The sequence below is a fragment of the Trichechus manatus genome, unplaced genomic scaffold (genome assembly GCF_000243295.1).
Source record: "Trichechus manatus latirostris isolate Lorelei unplaced genomic scaffold, TriManLat1.0 scaffold00140, whole genome shotgun sequence".
Taxonomy (NCBI): Eukaryota; Metazoa; Chordata; class Mammalia; order Sirenia; family Trichechidae; genus Trichechus; species Trichechus manatus.
In genome coordinates, this window is record NW_004444076.1 from 6,594,305 (window position 1) to 6,602,438 (window position 8,134).

General features: G+C 36.9%; 1 long non-coding RNA gene across 1 annotated transcript in view; it reads left to right on the plus strand.

Annotated features, from left to right (window-relative positions):
* LOC111822217 (uncharacterized) overlaps positions 1-4,894 on the plus strand; it is an 11,905-nt gene extending 7,011 nt beyond the window's left edge. The window contains exon 3 of the long non-coding RNA XR_002825495.1: positions 962-4,894. This is a non-coding gene — a long non-coding RNA (uncharacterized LOC111822217). The remainder of the gene's footprint in view (positions 1-961) is intronic.
* The last annotated feature ends 3,240 nt before the right edge of the window (positions 4,895-8,134 follow it).

Sequence of the window (8,134 nt, forward strand, 5' to 3'; positions counted from 1 at the left end):
TGGAAGAGCATAGTCAATGTCACTGAACTGTGCATGTAGAAATTTTTGAAATGGTGTATCTTTGGCTATGTGTATTTTCACCAAAAAAAAAAAACGTTGAGAAGTTAGAGGGTTGACAAGTTGTGGGGTTGTTAACCAATGTCATAAAATAATATTTGTACAAAAAAAAAATATATATGTCCTTTAGCAATTAACACTTAAAGTAGTGATACTATTTTGGGGCGTGGGGTGGGGGGAGAAATTGGAGGTTGTTAATGATATTTTTTATCATTTAAAATGAGTACTTTAGATAGAAAGGATAGGAGTGACTGCTGCACACTACTGGCAACTTTTGGAATGGAGACTGCCCTTACCCAGGAGTCAGGAAAACTGTATTTTAGGCCAAACGTAACCACTAAGTAGCTGGTGATCTTGGGCAGGTCACTTTGCATCACTGGGTCTACCTGGACTTAATTTCTCTTTGTTAATCCAATGTGGCTTAGAATAATCAGGAAAGAATTTTGCAATTATGAAAGTCTCAGAGTTAGCCTCAGGAATGATAACACTATTATATAAAAACTTACAAAATTCTAATCATTTAAAATTTGGTTATTTGTATTGCAGTATATAGAACGGGGAAAATGCCTTTATCAAGTATCTAGTATTTCAGATATTGTATGGGATGGTTAATGTTATGTGTTAAGTTGGCTAGGCTGTGATTCTCAGTGGTTTGGCAGATACTGGGATAGGTACTCTTCCATAATGTGATATAATGTGATCACTTTCCATGATGTGATCTTATGTGGTCAGCCAGTTAGTTGAAAGGGGAGTCTCCTTGGGGGTGTGGCTTGCCTCCAGTATATAAATGGATGCTCTGACAAAGCTCACTCTCTCTCTTGACCCTGCACTCTTTTCATCTCCTGACCTCTTGTTCTTGGGACATGAGCCTGAAGAGGTCACCAGATTGCTGTCTGATCTGCAGATTTTGGATCTGCCAAGCCCTGCAACCCCGTGAGCCAGCAGAGGTCTCCAGCCTGCCACCTGACCCATGGATTCAGGACTTGCCAGCCCTCACAACTGTGTAAGCCATTTCCTTGAAGTAAGTCTCTTTGTATATATTTATACAGTTAGTTCCTGACTTACAGACTTACAACGTATTCAAGTTTCGACGAGCCACACTTAACAAACATCTGTTTTATATACAGTGTTGCAGCATGTAATTTTCTGATGTTAATCATTCTCAGATGTTCCTTTGTAGATGTTTATATGAATGTTTCCAATCCCCAAAGACAAATAAAGATTGGATTTATAAAGATACTGATAATAAAAGACAATAATAATGAAAACTTAAAAAAAAAAAAGAGGTATTCAACTTATGCCAGCACCAACTTACAAGGGAGTCATCGGAATGGAACCCTGTCATAATTTGGGGACTATCTGTATATATGTTTCACTGATTTTGCTCCTCTAGAGAACCCAGACTAAGACATTGTATATCATATTTTAAAAATGAAATCCTCACAAAAACCTGAGATAAAAACAATCTGTGAGTTTCCTGTCTTGTAAGTGGTGATGTCAGCATTCAAACCTAGGTCAGTGTCCAAGTCCCATGCTCCTTTATTCTGCCACGTGCCTTAGACACTATGCCTTAGACATTGTATAAAAAATGAAAGATTCCTAGCCTCAAAGACTATCAATATCATGAGTCTCTGCTTCCCTCTAAAAATTATCCCTTGAGAAACTGTAACAGCTCAAGAAACATTTTTATTATTAAAGAAATATGTTTTTCTTTAGAGAAAGCTTCAAAGTTAAGGAAGTAAACAGAGTCTGGCAGAGTTCACAAAACCACAAGACAAGATCTCTCACCTTCGGGCTGATAGAGTAAATATTGACATCCTTTGCTTCAAAACAAGAGCAACTATCACACAAATGGATTGCATAGCTCGAAGGGGTGTACTTCCTACTGTGAAAGGGCTGAGAGGCTTGGGAATTGCAGTAATGATTCAAGAGAATGGTATACTGACACTGGAGTGGCCTTACGAAAAGAGGAAATGGTTTCTATAGCTGCTGATAAAGTTCTCAGGTGCCTTTTCAGGATACACATGCCACTTAAACCCAGTAGTAGTTTCCATTTTAATTATTCTTCCCCCTGCTTCATCTAAGCAGAGTCTTCTTAAATGGGAGAGAATTTTGTATCCTTTCAGTCTTGCTTTATTCATCTCTAAAAGGGTAGACTTGGGCTAAGTTCATTCTTTAACTTTTAGTATTCTGAAGCCACAGTTTTAAATTTAGAATTTGTTTTGGGTGGGGATCCATAAAAAAATTTCAGATTTTGGGGGACAGACAGTAATAGGCTTATTTTTTCAAATATGGAAAATATGAAGCATTTATTGCTTTTTTTTTAAACAAGTCAATATAGCTAAATAGAATACTGCTGCTACAAGTATTAGGTACACACTGTATGCAAGTTCAGCATCTCTACAATGGGGTGAGAACAGCAATAGAGGTTTAACCCAAGGAAAAGTTAGCCAGATTAAAGAAAACAATGTAGAAATGGCTTTCAGTTGTTATCTTTGTGAAATAATCCATACTGAAAAAATAACAAGTTAAAAGAATAGTAATTTAGAGACTATTTTTACCATTGTTAGGTTTGCTAAATAATAATCCAAACACATGTTCACTGTTTACCAGCCCTGCATCTTCAGTCCCTCCCCATTCTGAAAAGTCTCCCAAAATTTACCAATTTGCGTCTTCGTCCCTGTTTACCTTTGTACCCCACTCTCCCACCTGCTCTTATCCTCTAACTTCCACTGAAGAAAAGAATGAGCAGAGGAGTGAAGAATTGTTTTTCTCCCCAGGAGTACTACAAACTCAGTGAGGGCAGTCAAGTCTGTTTTGCTCTATGCCCGTTAACTAACAATTACCTGTTGAATGGATGAAGTGACTTTTCTTCAAGCCAGAGTATCTAGAGCATTGCTGGAAGCTTCCTACTCCAGTGGAAAATGGAAAGCCCTGTCTGATCCTCAGCTTTCTGCTTTTTGGCTGAGATGCCTGTTTTTATGAAAAGAGGGTTTTCTCTGCTTATGGAGAAGGAATAAGGGCAAAGCCAGCTCTAGCTGTAATTGCTAAGTTTGAATTCTCACTCTTCCTCTTTCCCCCAGGGCTTTTCTTCTCTGCCCAGCTATAAATGATTTATTTCTTCTAGTGAAAATGCTTAAATTTAACAGGTCTTTTTAGTATTGTATTTCTAGGTTCCTTTTGAACAAATACATATTCTGTATTAGTAATGAAAGAAAATCTAATAGAAATATGAACTGGGGATGTGAATTATCAATTTAAGTGAACTTATAAAAATATTTTAATTCCTACCAATGATTTAAACTGCACGTTAAAATGAGATACCGGTTTTTGCCAATGTAAGAAATTGATGATATCCAGCTTAGTTAAAAAACCAAAAAACCAAATCCATTGCCATCACGTCAATTCTGACTGGTAGCGACCCTATAGGATAGAGTGGGACTGCCCCATAAGATTTCCAAGGAGCAGCTGGTGAATTCGTACCGCCAACTTTTTAGTTAGCAGCCAAGCTCTTAACAACTGTGCCACCAGGACTCCAGTTTAGGTAAAGAAGTAGGGAAATAGTCACTTTGTAGAGAATTCTTGACAATGGTTACTTTGAGATGGGAAGAAGGGGAAGGCTGAGATGTATCGTTTCAGTGTTCCATATGAGGACTACCTCTTTTGCTGTAGGAGGCTATGATTTTTATCACCTAAATTTTATATATTGTAAACCTAATAGAGAAAAAATTATTAAAGCAGAATTTCAACCCTAATTCCATTTAAAGCAAGTGTTTTTGTTTTTCTATGTTCCCTTTTATTCCTGCATATATTATTTACTGAGTGCTTTATCTGTGCCATGCACTTTGCTGGACAACTACAGTGAATATGCAGGCACACATGCGTACCTTATGCACGAGCATGTACACTTGGATGTGCGCACACACCGCACACACACACTCTCTCGTGTCTCTGCTCTCATGCGCAGATTTCATCTGAATGCATGCATGTTTTTACATTACTCTAGCACAGAACTGATGTCTCCTATTCTTTTGCTTAACTTTATGTTTTATTACCTAAATTTAATAACTATTTTGAATATGTCATCAAAGAGAAGCCTCAAAATATACATAGTTACCGCCCTATACATTTAGGATATGTACACCTTTTCATAGTTCATAATCTGTGGTTTAATGATCTATTAATATCTACACATAAATCACTATGTGCACTCCGGAGAGAATTTGTGATGGGGTACAAGAAATATTTCAAAGGATTCTTCACACTATATAAGCAGATTCCAGAGGGGAATCAGTTATTTTAACGGCTCTTCTTGTATACCTTGCATACCAGCACAGGCCTTCCTTGCAAGTTTTCCTTTAATATGGTCACCACAGTACAGGACATCTTTAATTCTCCTTAAGTAAGATCAAGTTCTTCTTCCTTCTTATGTTTGTTAGGCTTCCTTTTTCATTTTGGTTGAACCAGAGGAATTAAAAAAGAACGACAACACAAGACCAGGGACTGCAAAGCTACTTGATGTGAGGGAGCAAAGGCAAAGAAGGGGCAATGTGAGGTGATGGAGAGGCTGAGAATAAACTTATCTTTGATGATGCTTGGTGACAAGACCACTTCTATTCCTTACACAAAGTCCCACATATTCTGCCTCTGAAAAGCTCCTTAAATGAATAATAACATGGTTTTGTCCCAGAGGCATGGTCTTTCTCCTTCTCTTCTGTAGAACCCATGTTTTTCAGCCCACCAAAGAGAGTTCAGAACTTCCCCACAGTGTTGGAATCTTGGAGTTCAAACTGCACACATTCATTTATTAAAGGACATTCTTACCACTCATTTTGGAAGAGGCAGCATAGGCCCGGCTCTCTATTATTATTACTATATTATTATTACTCCCCATTGCTAACCCCCGCATTGTCTCATGATCTTGCTTTTCCCTCCCATTCCAGTCTCTATAAAAGGTTTAAGATTAACAGACATTCCTCCTTGGAGGGTGGAAAACAAGTGATAATGATCTAGGAATGAAAAACTGAACCAAGCACACATCTTGGGACAAGAAAACCAGGGTGTCGCCAGATAACCCCCAAGAAAAGATTAACTTATCTGGGACGTGACCACCTCAAGGAGGAACTAACACAAACTTGTAAGACCCATAATCCTGTCCCTATAAAAGCCTTCAGCCGATCTCCAGTGAGGGAGATGGGTTTTTGGAGGAATCTATTCCCCTCTGTCTCCTATGTATTGATATATAATAAAACTCTTGCTGCTCACCTCACCCCTGTCTCAGAATTGGCTATTGTGGCAGGCAGCTCCAATCTGCATTATTGCAGTAACAATTTCAGTTCTGCCTAAGGATATAGACAGATCCTCAGGCTATTTCACTCCCCTAGAGGCAGGAGAGTAAGGTTCTGAGCATAGAATTTCATGTTAAAAGATTTGAATTTGAATCATGCATGGGTTGGCTTGTGATTAGATTTTGGACAATTTGTTTCACTTCTCTGAACTAGTTTTTGTAAAATGAGAATATTAGTATTTTCTTTTTCATAAAATTGTTGTGAAGATTGTGTGGATACCTAGCATAGGTAACTGTGATCACCATCATTATAATCATTATTATATTATTTTATAGGTCTAAAAAACTGTATACTTTATAGATCCCATATAGGATTACACTGTCCATTCTTTCTTATTTCTAGGTTCTGACTTTAGTCTCAATCCTTGGGGAAGTTCTCATCTCTCCAGATTTTCTTGGGACATGTCCCAGTTCTCCTGGTCTTTTCCTAGCCTTCAGACCACATTGCTTTCTCAGAGGCCCCTTGACATCCTGGACGACAATGCCTCTGTTACACATCTTCAGACCAAACTGAACAAGCCTTTGTCTTGATATATTGGTCAGGAAAAGATTCCAAGAGAGCCTTTTCTACCTTCTGTAACCTAAACTTCCAATCTTCCCACTTTGCATTTTCAAGCTTTCCCCAAAATTTTATTGCTATCTTTAATTTATTCTTGACCTAAGAGTGATTTATGTGAAGTTTTTTTTTTTTTTTTTGCAAGTTATAGAGTTCTATAGATTTGTTGGAACCCTGGCGGCACAGTGGTTCAGATTTTAGCTGCTAACCAAAAGGTTGGCAGTTTGAATCTACCAGCTGCTGCTTGGAAGCCTTGTGGGGCAGTTCTACTCCATTCTATAGGATCGCTATGAGTTGGAATCGACTCTACAGCAATGGGTTTGTTTTTTGTGTGTGTTTTTTTAATAGAAATATTAAAAATTGTTATTTTTTTCTGCCTTCCAAGCAGCTGTTAGTATTTCTTAGCACAAAATTCTAATCATTAAAATAAAGCATTAAAGCCTTCATTTACATTTTGATTTCTTCTATACTTTTACTTCTATGTAAGAGGTAACTCGTTTATATCTTGAGGGATAGGGCTTTACAACATTATTGTATGGTCTTTTTTCAGACATTCAAAGACCTATGCAGTCTATCTCAATTCAGTAAAGCCTCCCTAGGTAAGGAATTGGAAACCCTGGTGGTGTAGTGGTTAAGAGTTTGGCTGCTAACCAGAAGATCAGCAGTTGGAATCCACCAGGTGCTCATTGGAAACCCTATGGGGCAGTTCTACTCTGTCCTGGAGGGTTGCTATGAGTCAGAATCGACTTGATGGCAACGGATTTTTTTTGTTTTTAAGGTAAGGAATGAGAGGAGCCCTGGTGGAGCAATGGTTAAACGCTCAGCTGCTAACCAAAGGTCAGCGATTCGAACCCACCAGCCGCTCCACAGGAGAAAAATGTGGTAGTCTGCTTTTGTAAAGATTTACAGCCTTGGAAACTCTACAGGGCAGTACTACTCTTTCCTATCAGAGCACTATGAGTTGGAATCAGTTTGGGATTTGGTTTTGGTCTGGAGGTAAGGAAAACTGGGAGTCAACTTGGGCTTAGTTAAGATGAGCCCGATATGTTTAATCGTTTATCAAGAAAAACAATTTGATTTGTTTCAGTCCATAATCATAAGTTTATTAAGGGTTGACAATTTGGGATCTCTAGAAAATTATTTTGATGAATAGATATGTATTTGTAATTTATTATGAAAGAGATCTGTGCAAGCAAATACTTATTACCAGCTCAAAACCTTTTTTATGGGTCAAATAATGTCACCAGAATATTATTTAAATTATATTTTGCTCTCCTAGCTCATAAATATGTTGTGTTATCCAACAAACATTTATCCTGGATATTAGTAATAAAAGGCAATCAATCCTATAGAAAAATTAGGAAAGGATATGAACAAGTACTTAACGTTAGAAGAAATATAAGTGATCAATAAGCACTTGAAAATGCTTACAATTTGAATAAAAACAAAAATTAAACTGAGATCTTGTTAAAATTTATCATGTTGCTAATACTATAAAAGATCCACAAAATCTATTGTTGGCCATAAATTGAGGTAGCACTGTTCAATAGAACTCTCTGCCATAAAGGAGATGTTCTATATCTATGTTGTCCAAAATGGTAGTCACTAACCACATGTGTTTATTAATCACTTGAAATCTGGCCAGTGTGACTGAGAACTGAATTTTTTGTTAAATTTAATTTAAATATAAATAGCTACATGTCATGAGTGGCTATCGGTTGGACACCATAGGTATGGAACAGGTGAGAGAAAACAGTCCATTAAATCTTTTGTGGTAGTATGAATTGACACACCCTTTTTGGAGAATAAGTTGGAAAAATTATAATATAAAAAGCTCGTATATTTTGACTTAGCAATGCTGATATTGATAACCCATATTATAAAAATGCATGCAAGTGTGCAAGAAAAGTCAAGTAATATTTATTGCAGCATAATTTGTGAGATTCAATACTTAGAAACCACTAATATCCATTAAGACAAAAGAGATTAGATAAATTGTGATATGTTCATACTATGAAATTTTATATTATTTTTAAAAGTATATGTTGGTCTGAAGATACTAACTTGAAAGTCTATCCATGATAGTTTCTAAGATGGAAAAAAAAAAATTGTGTAGCAAAAAATAACATAGAATGGCAAACTCACTTTCCAAAGAAGAAAATATATGTGTAGAT